At 45.2% G+C, this 12,742-nt stretch overlaps 2 pseudogenes; both read right to left on the bottom strand.

Moving 5' to 3' along the window:
- Positions 1–3,923: 3,923 nt before the first annotated feature.
- On the bottom strand, positions 3,924–4,042 carry LOC141268680 (5S ribosomal RNA; annotated as a pseudogene).
- Positions 4,043–4,982: 940 nt separating this feature from the next.
- On the bottom strand, positions 4,983–5,102 carry LOC141269796 (5S ribosomal RNA; annotated as a pseudogene).
- Positions 5,103–12,742: the final 7,640 nt, after the last annotated feature.

Raw genomic sequence — 12,742 nt, 5'->3', positions numbered from 1 at the left:
ACTCTAAAATGGATTTATTTCTTTATTCACACAGGAAGAGAAAAAATTGCATGATTTTATGTGTATAACATTTTAAAATAATAACAATATATCTAGTTGAACTATAATATATATGTAATACTTATTAATTCTTTTGTGTTGCTAATATTTTCTGTGCATGAAGTGTTCGTGCAAATTAAAGTAGCTTTACAGCATGATGTGTGACAGCTGCGGCCTTTGAACTTTGAGCTAATAGTATAGGATCCCATTCATTATATTTTCAACTGATGTAAGTTAAGACCGGGCAGCCAGTGATAAAAGAATCTAAGACAAGAGTTTTTTCAAGTGTCTGAAATTCCAGTGACTTACTCTCATATTATATAATATGTACTTGGGGAATATTCAAAGAAATATAAAGATATTCAATTGATATGGCAATGCGCATTAATAAATTGGGATACAACAATTTTGGGTTAAATATATATATACATATATAAAACTTCATATGTGGAATGTTTGAGTTGAACAGATCTGTGAATGTCAGAGTGAAGGTGACAGATGAGTAAATCAGCAGCTGCTAAGTGTGATTGATGTGACAGAGGCCTCGTATGTTTGTATGTTTGAAAAAAAAATGTTTCGTTATGTGAAGGTACAAAAATATATTTAATTCTGAGGAAATTATAATACATAATTAGGTATTACTGTATCTACATATATATATTTCTATATTTTTTTAATAATTATTATTTCTTGATTTAACTAATAGTGGATAAGGGCAACCACACATCAAAATGGTTTACAAAGCAAATTTATATTTAGAATAATTTTCCACATGATAATATTCTTGAATAACTATAATATTATTTTTAATGGTTACCTAAATAGGTACACACCTCTCTTTAGTCAAATCTATGCTACTCATCGATATGAAATTTATGCACAATATTTCTAGAAGAATAATTATTTTTAATTTGGTTCTGATATATACATAAATTTTATAAAATAATATTTTTGGTATTAAGGGGGAAAATGTGTTTTTGATCCTGATAACATAATCACTTTTGATCATTACTTATTTTCCACACATTTTAATAAAGAAGAAATAATAATAAGGTACTATGGTATAATTAAGAAGGGTATCACATGCAAAGTTGCATTATTTAATATTTTTTGGTGGTACAAGGTTATGACAAATATGAAATCATCCAGATAATGGAGATATAAGGGTATTTTTTATGGAGAATATAATTACTCTGCATTTGTCATTAAAATTTAAAGGCCTTATTTTTATTTTTATTATTATTTTTACTCTTAATTTTATTTTTCATTTTTAAAATTTTATTCTTACTTTATACTTCTTATTTTTCTATTTTTTCATTTTTTAATTCTCATTTGATTTTATTTGAGTTCAATATCTCAATTGAGAAAACACATTAATATTTAATAAAGTAATGTCTAATACAAGAGTATTGCTTCATTAAATATATATTGCTAAGGAAAAAAATGTTTACATTTTCTGAGTAAACACAACAATTCATTCATTCATTTATTCATTCATTCATTCATTCATACATTCATATATTTATTCATTTTGGTTCAGGAGTATACATTCTTTGATATTATTGGTTTAATAAAGATATAAAAACTTGTTTTTTAAAAATACACTGACACCTATGGGTTGGAAAAGGTAATTACACCTATGACATAAAAATGTTCTATCATATGGAGAACTTGATTGATAATGAATTATTATCTATTATTGTTTATTATTCCAAACATAATTTATTTTAATATTTTGATAATAATTAGATGGATATTACTGATTGCTATGGTACGCTGTGATATTATAGGTTAGGAAAAACTGCCAGATTTGTTATCAGATTAGGGAATGAAGACTTCAATCAAGACATCGCAATTATGAATTCTATCTTAATAAAGACTTTTAATTTTTATAAATCAAAGAGATTCTCAAAAGTTACAAGAAAAAGCAACTGATATCCGGACGTCTCAGAAGGTAACAGGTGTGAATGCTGAGTGTTATAATAGACTGTGTCCATTACATACAATACAATTCACACCACTGATCACCAGGACGGCAGAGGACGATGATCCTATATGTACTGTGTTGTGTTTAAGTTTCATCACGTTCCAGTGGTTTCTTATCACCTGCAACGCTTCAATGAAAGCTGGTGAACAGGTAATACCTGGCATATGTGTCCTGTATATAAAGGACTGAGTACTGGTTATGGTGCTATATAAAGCAGGAAAGTGGCAAGTTAACCCTTGCTTTACTGACCAAAGACGTCACATCTGTTCCAAAAGTGACACGAGACCAGTGCGGACACACGGAAGTTTCCAAAGACGATCCAACGTAAGTCCAGGTGACACTGCACAGATATTAAAGCTACATTTCATCCATGGACTTTGTTTTCTTATCAACTGACACACATGATCTTTCTAATAAAGAGTACAGTTTATGGACTGAACAATAATGAACACAATTATGGACTGTACAATATCTACATGCTGTAATTTATTTCAAAGGAGTTTTCATCTAAAGACTGTTATAAAAGAACCAAGAAGAAGACGAGACGACGACCCGATGACATCAGATGATGACGATTGAACCCGCGATTGCTTCAATTTAGATATAGGGAAGTATAATTATACATATTAAATGAATATTAGTCACGGCTTACCATAACATGAATTCACATCATTATATAACAATAATCCGATATTGATACTATTATTACTATTATTATTAATATGGAAATTTAATGATATTGCCAAGGAAGAAGGAAAGAAAAAATGATTGATGAATGTATCTTCTTTTGAGAAATTTCAGTTAAAGTCCTTTTATTCTCAAAAAAGGGGGAAATGTTAAATGGTTAATTATGGAAATTCATTTGTAATGTTAATCGATAATCATTTTTCTGAGTTCTATGCCTCAGCCATCGTGTCTAGTTGACATGCGCTATTTGTGTGTGTATTTTTGGTTCACTACCATATGTAGAACAGGTGTCCATACGACTGGCTATAAAAGCCCATGGTACAGAAAGGGGGGGCTCTCTTGCTCTGCCCACCCCACAAGACACAGAATCTTCATGCTGAGAAGCAGATGACATGTAGGCCTGGACACATGCTGGACAAAAACATGATTTACCAGCCAGGATCCAAGGAAAGATGGGTGAATCTCAACAATTAAGCAAATTATGGACAAATGGACAATTACTTTATAACTAATTATTGTATGTACCTGCTGCAATCTGATTCTTTTTAATGGACAATCCAAGAATAAACAGATACATTTTTTTATAAGAATATCGTGATATTGATACTTTGAGAAGTCCTCAGAAGAAAAAAATAATACAGGAAGAGTATTATTTTACAGTCTCCCACCCAAGTACTAACCAGGCCCAACCCTGCTTAGCTTCCGAGATCAGATGAGATCGGGCGTGTTCAGGGTGGTGTGTCTGTAGACGGAGACATGCCTCTCACTTGCTGCTGAAGGCTAAACCCTTCATCGCGGTAATGTGACAGAAAGAGCAAGCTGGACCCGTAACTTGGGGGCGGAGCGAGACGTCCAGGGGTGAATGAAGGAGGAGGGTGAGATGGTTGCCAGTGACTTTGAGCTGCTCTTCAGGGGGGAGGGTCATGTTGCCTGCAAAGGTCTTCTGCTTAGGGTTACTGGTGGTTGCCTCCAGCCACGCGGGAGACGCTGGACCTGGTGAAAAGGAGCCTAGTATAAAAAGTAAAGAAGCAACAATGCTGGAGGCCCACGGTGATCAGAAGGATGCTGGTATTTTGCAGAGATGAAATAGCGCAAGAGAGAAAGCAAATGAATAAAAGAAAAGAGAATGAATGTGTGCACTTGTGAAAGGGAATGGAAAAAAGTCATAGAAGAGAGTGCCCCCTGCTGGTGGAAGGAAGGAAAAAGCAAAAGCCTACAGCACCTGGTATTCCCAGGCGGTCTTCCATCCAAGTACTAACCAGGCCCATCCCTGCTTAGTTTCCAAAATCAGACAAGATCAGGCGTATCCAGGGTAGTGTGGCCATAGGCAAAGACCAGCTTCTCACTTGCTGCTTTTCTACTTTGATGTCTGGCTGCCGGCTGCCCTTTCCAGTGCTCAGCAAGACCAGGTCCTTTTGTGCTTTCCCTTCTCTTCAATTTTTTTGCTGGCTTCCTTAAAAGGTCTTGTAGACACAATGCCCCACTCAGAGCCGCTGAGCTCACTGATCGGCTGCAGCGCTGTCGACGGAACGTCAGCTTCACGGCCAATGCCACAGGCCGGGAGCAGAGGCGAGACTCACCGGTAGACCTGGGTAGGGTGAGTAGAGCGCGGTTAGTTGCTTTCTAATAGCCTGCAGCCGGGGATTAACTTTTAATGAAAGGGAACAATCACTTTGACTATCTGCAGCACGCCACACCTAGGAAGCGCACTCTCACACACAAGCCAGCATGCACACGTGCTCGCACGTGACCACACCCCCTATCTGCCCCTACAACCTCTCCGTCACCATGCGTCAGACTCTCCTGCCTGTTTTATGATTTCAGGGCCCTAGCAGGAATCACCCCCCCCTCCCCAATTCCTTCCGCACCTTCCTTGCCTTCCTTGCACTGAGGTTAGCTCTTTGTCAGCCGTCTGGCTTGGTTACACAATCTTCTTTGCAGAGAAACATGTTACTCTGCTGGCCCTCGCTAGGTGGCCGGCATCCAAAACCTTCCCTGGGCACCTGCTGAAAGCCTGGCCCCTTCACGTCCCCGGGTGCTTTTAACGCCATCATTTCCACACGGCGAGCTGCGGAGTCAATAAGCACTCCTAGCCGTGGCAAGGAGCTCGTTGTCAGGCCTGCGTGAAGGCGGCGGGGTAGCGTACTTTGCTGCCAACTGGCTCAGAGGCCTTGGGGCTTCCATCATCTAAGTTACTTAAGGTCGGTGTCCGGCAAGGCGCCGTTCCATGCTAGCCGAGCTGGGCAGTAGGGCAAAACGTCATCAAAATGGTCTACAGCACCCGGTGTTCCCAGGAGGTATCCCATCAATGTACTGTTCGAGCCCAGCCCTGCTTTGCTTCCGAGATCAGACAAGATCAGGCATATCCAAGGTGGCATGGCCAGTAGACGCTGCTCGATCCATCGCCCAGCCAGCCTTTCTCAGGATCGCTTGGTGGTGAGCAATCTGGCCGTGACGGGGCGGGCTCCGAAGGGTCCATGCAAAGGCTGTGCCGTCCCTACAGGTGTGGTTTGTTTAGCAGTGATTCACCCGCCGCATCAGGTGTCTTCAAAAATGGCTCGGCGCAGGGTCTCCTGCATGCTAAACCCTTCATCGCGGTAATGTGACAGAAAGAGCAAGTTGGACCTGAAACTTGGGGGCGGAGCAATACGTCCAGGGGTGAATGAAGGAAGAGGGTGAAATGGTTGCCAGTGACTTTGAGCTGCTCTTCAGGGGGGAGGGTCATGTTGCCTGCAAAGGTCTTCTGCTTGGGGTTACCGGTAGTGTTGAGCCACCCCCGTAGTGTTCGAGTTCGGTTCGGTTCGTCGAACACCCGTGTGTTCGCCGAACTGTTCGTCGAACACCTTCGAACACCGTTAAAACCAATGGCAGGCAAACAAAAACACATAGAAACACATAGAAAACTCCTTCAAAGGTGTCCAAAAGCTGACAAACTGCTCAGAAGACATAACTAACACATGGAAAAGTGACAAGTACATATAGTCATGCGAAAATAAAAGAGGTGGAGGAGTAAAAGGAGGGGGAGACACAGATATAGGCATGTCATGCCCTTCTAAAATCCAAAAAGTGAGAAGTCGACACGGCCAGTCCGCTCCTGCCCGTGCCACCTCCGTGTCCCCGGGTTTGTGCCAGAGCCGCGGTGAACCCTGACGGCCAGCCCCCCTCTCCCAATACTGGTGCCTGTCCGCTGGTGGGTCAAGCGAGCCCCCCTGTGGTGGAGGCAGCTCTAAGCTTTTTAATTTAAATTGTCTCTCTAATTTGAATGAATACACTTTAAATCCATTTACAAGGATCTATTGGAGGGCAAGTCTCATGCCAGCAGCCGCGGTAATTCCAGCTCCAGTAGCGTCCACTAAAGCTGCTGCAGTTAAAAAGCTTTTATAAGGATCGAGCTCGGCTGTCCGCCGCAAGGCATCCTACTGCCAGTCCCAGCCCCTATGCCTTGGGGTGCCTCCTGATGCTCTTCACTAAGTATCCCATGGTCCCGAAGCATTTCCTTTGAAAAAATTAAGTGTCTAAACTACAGGTGGTGCAGCTTGCTTAACAGCCGGGATAATCCGCTGACTAGCAGACACTGCTACTAGGCACAAAGTATTTCCTGGTCTAGATGCAGTTAAAAATTTGTAATTAGATACTCTCGTTGGATGCTGAGAAAGCATTCCATAGAGTCTCCTGGCACGCCATATATGATTCTCTTAAAAAGCTTGGGGTAGGGGTCTAGGGGACCCTTTTATAGCCAAAATCACGGCCCTGTATCGCAATACGTCACCTAGGCTGAAGATAATGGAACTGTAGCACCCTGAGGGCTCGGTTGCTACAGACGTATTGCACCTCACCCAGAGGTGTGATATCTCACTCTCAGGTAAGGATGGAGTGTGGATCAGGACCCGACACCTGCATGCATTACACCACATTGCCGTGGGGCAGGGCGACCAATATGCCCCTGAGATGGGCACGACAGTCCCTGTCCCTGGCTGGAGTGGGGGGAGGGAACACTGAGGAAGGGGAATGCTGTAGTGCAGGAGCAGGGAGGAAGCAGTTCCTGGGTGCATTGAGAAGGGAGTATAAAAGGTGGGCACCATCTTAGTTCAGTGCAGAGAAGTCTGAGCAGAAGTGGCAGGGAGCAGGAGCTCTGCATGAGCTCTGCTCCGGAGGCGGGCCTAGTAACAGAGGCCCAGGCCTGGAAGAGGGAGAAGGAAGGAAGAGGAGCGGAGAAGGCTCCAGGAACGAGGAATGAAGGGATCCCAGGGGTGCGGACGGGCGAGTCGCCACCGCACGCCCGAATCCACCTGCGTGGAGGGGTCAGGCCAAAGGGGGAGACCGGTCCCCGAACTAGTGGAGGCAGGAAACGACCCTCAGCTAGAAACCGGAGGCTCTGACATTTTATGTGGCGCAGCCCCTCGCTACACCCGCTAGGAAGGCACCACATAGGGTCAGGGAAACTGGCGCCAAGTTTACCAAGAGGAGGCCCGAGGCAGCCGGACAGAAGTGTTGGTAAGAAAGGCCAGACAAAGGACACACAAAGGGGGTCCTGTGAAGTGCTCCAAAGTTATCTGGGAGTTGTCTGAGCCCCTCACCTGGTGAGCACAGTACGACGTGGGCAGCTGTTACCTGCAGACGTGGTCTGGATAATAAGAACTGTGAGTAAAGGCCCTGAACTGCATCACTGACTCCGTGTCGTTACTGCTGCTGCCCTGCACCATCACCCCCATCCTCCGCATACACTGCCCTGAGGCTATACTCCTCCCGTGGGGAGTTATGCTACGCTCTGCTGCACCCACAACACCAGCCTCATCGGTCTGCCCTGTAGCGGCGGTTCACTCTGACCGCAATCCACGGGTGGCGTAGTCGGACATTTAAACATCAAAACCACATAAATAGTTCCGCCACTGGTTTGACCGCCCTGAGCCACGGAACCGGGTCACCGCCACGAAGACTACAACCACCAGCATCCACCAAAAAGGGTCCGGCTCCGGGTGTCCCAAGGCCCAGGGGGTGCGTCAGAACATTTTCATCACCTTTCACAATCACCAATGGGACAAGGCAGTGATGTCCTCTGTCCCCTCTCTTATACATCCTAGTGATGGAGCACCTGCTCTCATCAATTCGCCATAACCCCAATATTAGGTGGATTGAGGTAGGAGGCACCGAGTACAAGTGCTCTCTATTTGCTGATGATGTCCTAGTATATATCACTCAATCACATATATCCATCCATGCTGTTATGGCTGAAATAGATCACTTTGTTACATGGTAAAATTTTAAAATCAATGCAGCGAAGTCTGAGGCCCTCGATGTCTCCCTCCCCAAATCCATATAGGATTCCATCCAGTCCAACTTTCCATTTGCCTGGCCCTCACAGAGTATCAAATACTTAGGAATTCCTATTCATAGAGACCTCTCCCATCTATGTTATCTTAATTTTGGGCCCTTTATTGAACAACTCCATACAGACCATGGTTGGCAAGTTAGAACTGTAAGATTCACTACGTGAACCACTGGTGTTTTGTGGAAAAGCACATGTACACTGCGTTCCAAATTATTATGCAAAAAGTGTTTAGGAGTGATAAGGGAAGAATTTGTTTGTTTGTCAGTTAAACTCATTGATGGTGATGTGTGTCAGGGCTCTTTATATCACTGTAAGCAATTGCAGACACCTGTGCTAATTAGTTTGGCAGGTGTGTCCAATGAAAGGCAAGACTACTTAAGAAGGCTCTCTCACATTATTAAGCAGCCTACATTTTCTGCCAAAATGGGAAAGAAAAAGGATGTGTCGGCTGCTGAGAAGCAACAAATTGTGGAGTGTTTAGGTCAAGGCATGACTACAATCAACATTGTGCGATGATCAGGATGAAGTGTCTTGGCAATCAAGAAGTATGTAGCTGATTCACAGTACACACGTGTGCGTGCTGATAAGGGAAAATTGAGGACTCTTTCCTACAGGCAATTACGTCAGGTTGAAAGAGCAGCGGCAAAAAAGCCTTGTCATAGCAGCAGACAAGTTTTTGAAGCTGCTTGTGCCTCCAACGTCCCCCGAACAACAAGATGCAGGGTCCTTCAAAGGTTTGCAGCTGTGCATGCGCCATCCTGTCGACCTCCTCTATCCACTTCACACAAGCAGAAACGGCTCCAGTGGGCCAAACATTACATGAAGACTGATTTCAAAACTGTTTTGTTCACGGATGAGTGCCGTGCAGCGCTCGATGGTCCAGATGGATGGAGTGGAGGATGGCTGGTTGATGGACACCCCACGCAAACACGGCTACAGCGCCAACAAGGAGGAGGTGGAGTAATGTTTTGGGCTGGAATCATGGGGAGAGAGATTGTCGGCCCCTTTAGGATCCCTGAAGGCGCTAAAGATGAACTCCATAATGTATGTGGATTTTCTCAAACAGCACTTCCTGCCATGGTTCAAGAAGAAGAACCGTGTATTTCACAGCAAGATCATTTTTCTGCATGATAATGCACCATCTCATGCTGCACATAAAACATCTGCATCTCTGGCTGATATGGGCATAAAAGGGGACAAACTTATGGTGTGACCCCCATGCTCCCCTGACCTGTACCCCATTCAGAACCTTTGGAGCATCATTAAAAGGAGTGTCTATGATGGCGGGAGGCAGTTCACATCTAAGCAACAGCTCTGGGAGGGTATTCTGTCCTCATTCAAAACAATTGAAGCAGAAACCATCCAAAACCTGACAAATTCAATCGACGAGAGAGTTCAGAAGCTCCTTTCGAACAAGGGGTCCTATGTGAAAATGTAACATCACCTTGAATAAAGTTTTGAGTTGAAAACTGTTTGATTTCAGTTTCTAACAACCTGCTAATGCTTATAATTTCAAAAATGACCATTTTTTTGGTCTTTATTAAAATGAAAAGGTTGATCGAAAAGTTTGGGGGATCTAAGAGTGTGGCAACCCAGTAGTCATGATTACTTCGAATTCTGACAATATGAGGGTCATGCTGCAGGTAGTGCAGCAAGAAGGCACTTATGTGCCTTGCGCATCTCGGAGCCCCAAAATTATTTTCCGGGCTAGATGCAGCTAAAAATTATTTTTAATTTTAAATCTGGTGAAGCTTTAGTATAGATGGCCTAATAGGATCAGTGCTGCACACTGCTACAAAGCCCAAATTATTTTCCAGTCAAGATACAGATAAACATGATTAGTAATTTGAAAGCTTAAAACGGTTGGTAGGGTGATTTTAACCAATCATCAAGCTTTTACTCTCCCCAGGATGACACAGGGGTAGAAAAGTCGTTTCGGATCCATGATTTGTTCATCTTTATGAACGTGAGTCTGTCTACATTATCAGTGGAGAGCCGCGTGCGCTTACCTGTCAGCACACCACCAGCAGCGCTGAACACACGTTCAGACAGAACGCTGGCTGCGGGGCATGACAAGATCTCCAAGGCGTAAGTGGCTAGCTCCGGCCATTTATCCAGATTGGAAGCCCAAAATGAGCAAGGGTCCAGTGACACAGTCGTGGCTTCAATGTTTACTTGGAGATACTCCTGTACCATCGTCTCTAGGCGTTGACTATGTGTCAGACTTCTTGTCTCCTGTGGAATTGCAAAGGATGGGCTAAAAAAGTGGTGAAATGATTCCGCAAAATTGATGTTACCAGCAGATACTGTGGTTCTGTTACGGTTTGAGTGCTGAACACTTGACGGTCCCACGGTTGGCAAGTTGGAACTGTGAGATTCACTACGTGCACCACTGGTATTTTGTGGAAAAGCACATGTAAGATTCTGCAACAGTCTCTGCTGATACTCCTGCATGCGTGCATCCCTTTCTATGGCAGGAATAATTTTGGCAAATTTACTTTTGTACCGGGGATCTAACAGTGTGGCAACCCAGTAGTCAGGATTATTTCTAATTCTCACAATTCGAGGGTCATGTTGCAGGTAGTGCAGCAAGAAGGCACTCATGTGTGTTGCGCATCCAGGAGCACCAAGTCCCTGTTGTGTTGGTGGCGAGGTAACAATCATGCTTCCTTCCTCTGTCCTCTCCCCCCAACCTCGCACAACAGAAATGTGATCAAGGTCTCCCTCATCTGATGAGTCTTCCATCAGTTCGTCCTCCACTTCTTCCTGGGCTCCTACACCTTCCTCACTAGTTTGGCTGCTACCATGCGCCCTGGTAAAACCATCTCCCCCACCCTCACATGCCTGCCGCCTTGGTGCTGCCGACCGTCTGGACCTTGCAGATGTTAGCCCTTCCGCATACAACTCCTCCTCCTCTACTTCCTCCACCTCCTCTTGTGCCACCACCTGACTCCGAATTCTGTTTAACATGTGCTCCAGCATGTAAATCACCGGAATAGTCATGCTGATAATGGCATCGTCAGCACTAAACATCTTCGTCGCCATTTCAAAACTGTGCAGAAGGGTGCATAGGTCCCTGATCTGAGACCACTCCTCCAGCGTGATTTGCCCCACCTCTGAATCTCGTTGGCCCAGGCTATACGTCAGAACGTATTGCACCAGGGCTTGTCGGTGCTGCCACAGTCGCTGCAACATGTGCAGAGTTGAATTCCACCGGGTAGGCACATCGCATTTTAGCCGGTGAAGTGGCAGGCCCAACGACTTCTGTAGAGATGTAAGTCGCTGAGCTGCGGGATGCGAACGGCGGAAGTGAGCACACAGCGACCGTGCCCTCTGCAGAAGGCCATCTAGTCTGGGATAGTGGGCTAAAAATTGCTGGACAACCAGGTTCAACACGTGAGCCATACAAGGCACGTGTGTGACATTGCCCCGGCGAAGGGCCGCACCCAGGTTTGCAGCATTGTCGCACACGGCCTTCCCTGGTTTCAGGTCCAGTGGAGACAACCATTCATGAAATTGGTTCTCCAGAGCTGACCACAACTCCTCAGCTGTGTGACTCACATTTCCCAGACATTTCAATGTAAAAACCGCCTGATGACGTTGAGCCCTACTGCCAGCATAGTAAGGAGGTGTGCAGGATCCCTTCTGCGCAGTTAGAAAGCTTGTGGCATGACCAGACAGGCTTTGGGTGCAGGTGGAAGACCGAGAGGAGGTTGAGGAGGCAGAAGCAGTGGAGGAACTTTGACATAAAGAGGATTGACGCACAACTCGTGGGGACGGCAAGACTTGGACAGCAGCCCCTTGTCCTGCTGTCACCATAGTTACCCAGTGCCCAGTCAGCGACATGTAATGCCCCTGTCCATGCCTACTCGTCCAAGTGTCTGTGGTGAAATGCACCCTGTCACACACAGAGTTTCTCAAAGAAGCGGTGATGTTATGTGCGACATGCTGGTGGAGCTCAGGCACACCTTTCTTTGAGAAGTAGTGCCGACTGGGCATCTGGTACTGGGGCACTGCGACGGACATAAGGTCTCGAAAATCCTCTGTGTCCACCAGGCGGAAAGGCAGCATTTCTGTAGCCAAGATCTTGCAGAGGGTGAAATTCAACCTCTTAGCATTCTCATGGCTAGGAGGAAATGGTCTTTTACTTGTCCACATCTGAGGGACCGAGGGCTGGCTATTTTGCTTAGACGGGGTTGATAAGGGTGTCCCCGGCAAACTGCCGGTCTGTGAGGAAGATGCAGGTGGACATGTTAGGTTGCCTTGATCCAAAGGTGGTGCTATCGATGTCGGACAGCGCTCAACACCAGCTGGTGTTACCACCTCCAAAGAAAATGATGACCTGCCAATCACGCTGGCTGTTGCGGGTAAAGAGGTGGCAGGTCTGCGCCCCAAAACAGGTGTGACTGCTGTCCCCCCAGTCACAGAGGATGAAGAGGCCGCGGATGCACAAGATATGGCAGACGGTGGTTGGCCCGGCCGGCTAGGCCGCATTGTAGCACACTGAGCTTCCCACTGCAACTTATGCTTCATGTCCATGTGCCGGTTCATGCATGAAGTACTCAAACTATGTATTTTTTGGCCTCTACTTAGCTTTTGCTGACAAATGTTACAGATAACACGAGTTGGGTCATCTTTATCGATCTGAAAAAATGCCCAGGCTATGCAAGGATTAGCACCCATGCGACCTGAAGAGCCAC

Source organism: Phyllobates terribilis, unplaced genomic scaffold (assembly GCF_046119375.1).
Source record: "Phyllobates terribilis strain yellow unplaced genomic scaffold, ASM4611937v1 Scaffold_4__5_contigs__length_816908805, whole genome shotgun sequence".
NCBI classification, from domain to species: Eukaryota; Metazoa; Chordata; class Amphibia; order Anura; family Dendrobatidae; genus Phyllobates; species Phyllobates terribilis.
The sequence above is the reverse complement of the archived record's forward strand: the minus strand, read 5'-3'. Positions and strand labels throughout refer to the sequence as shown.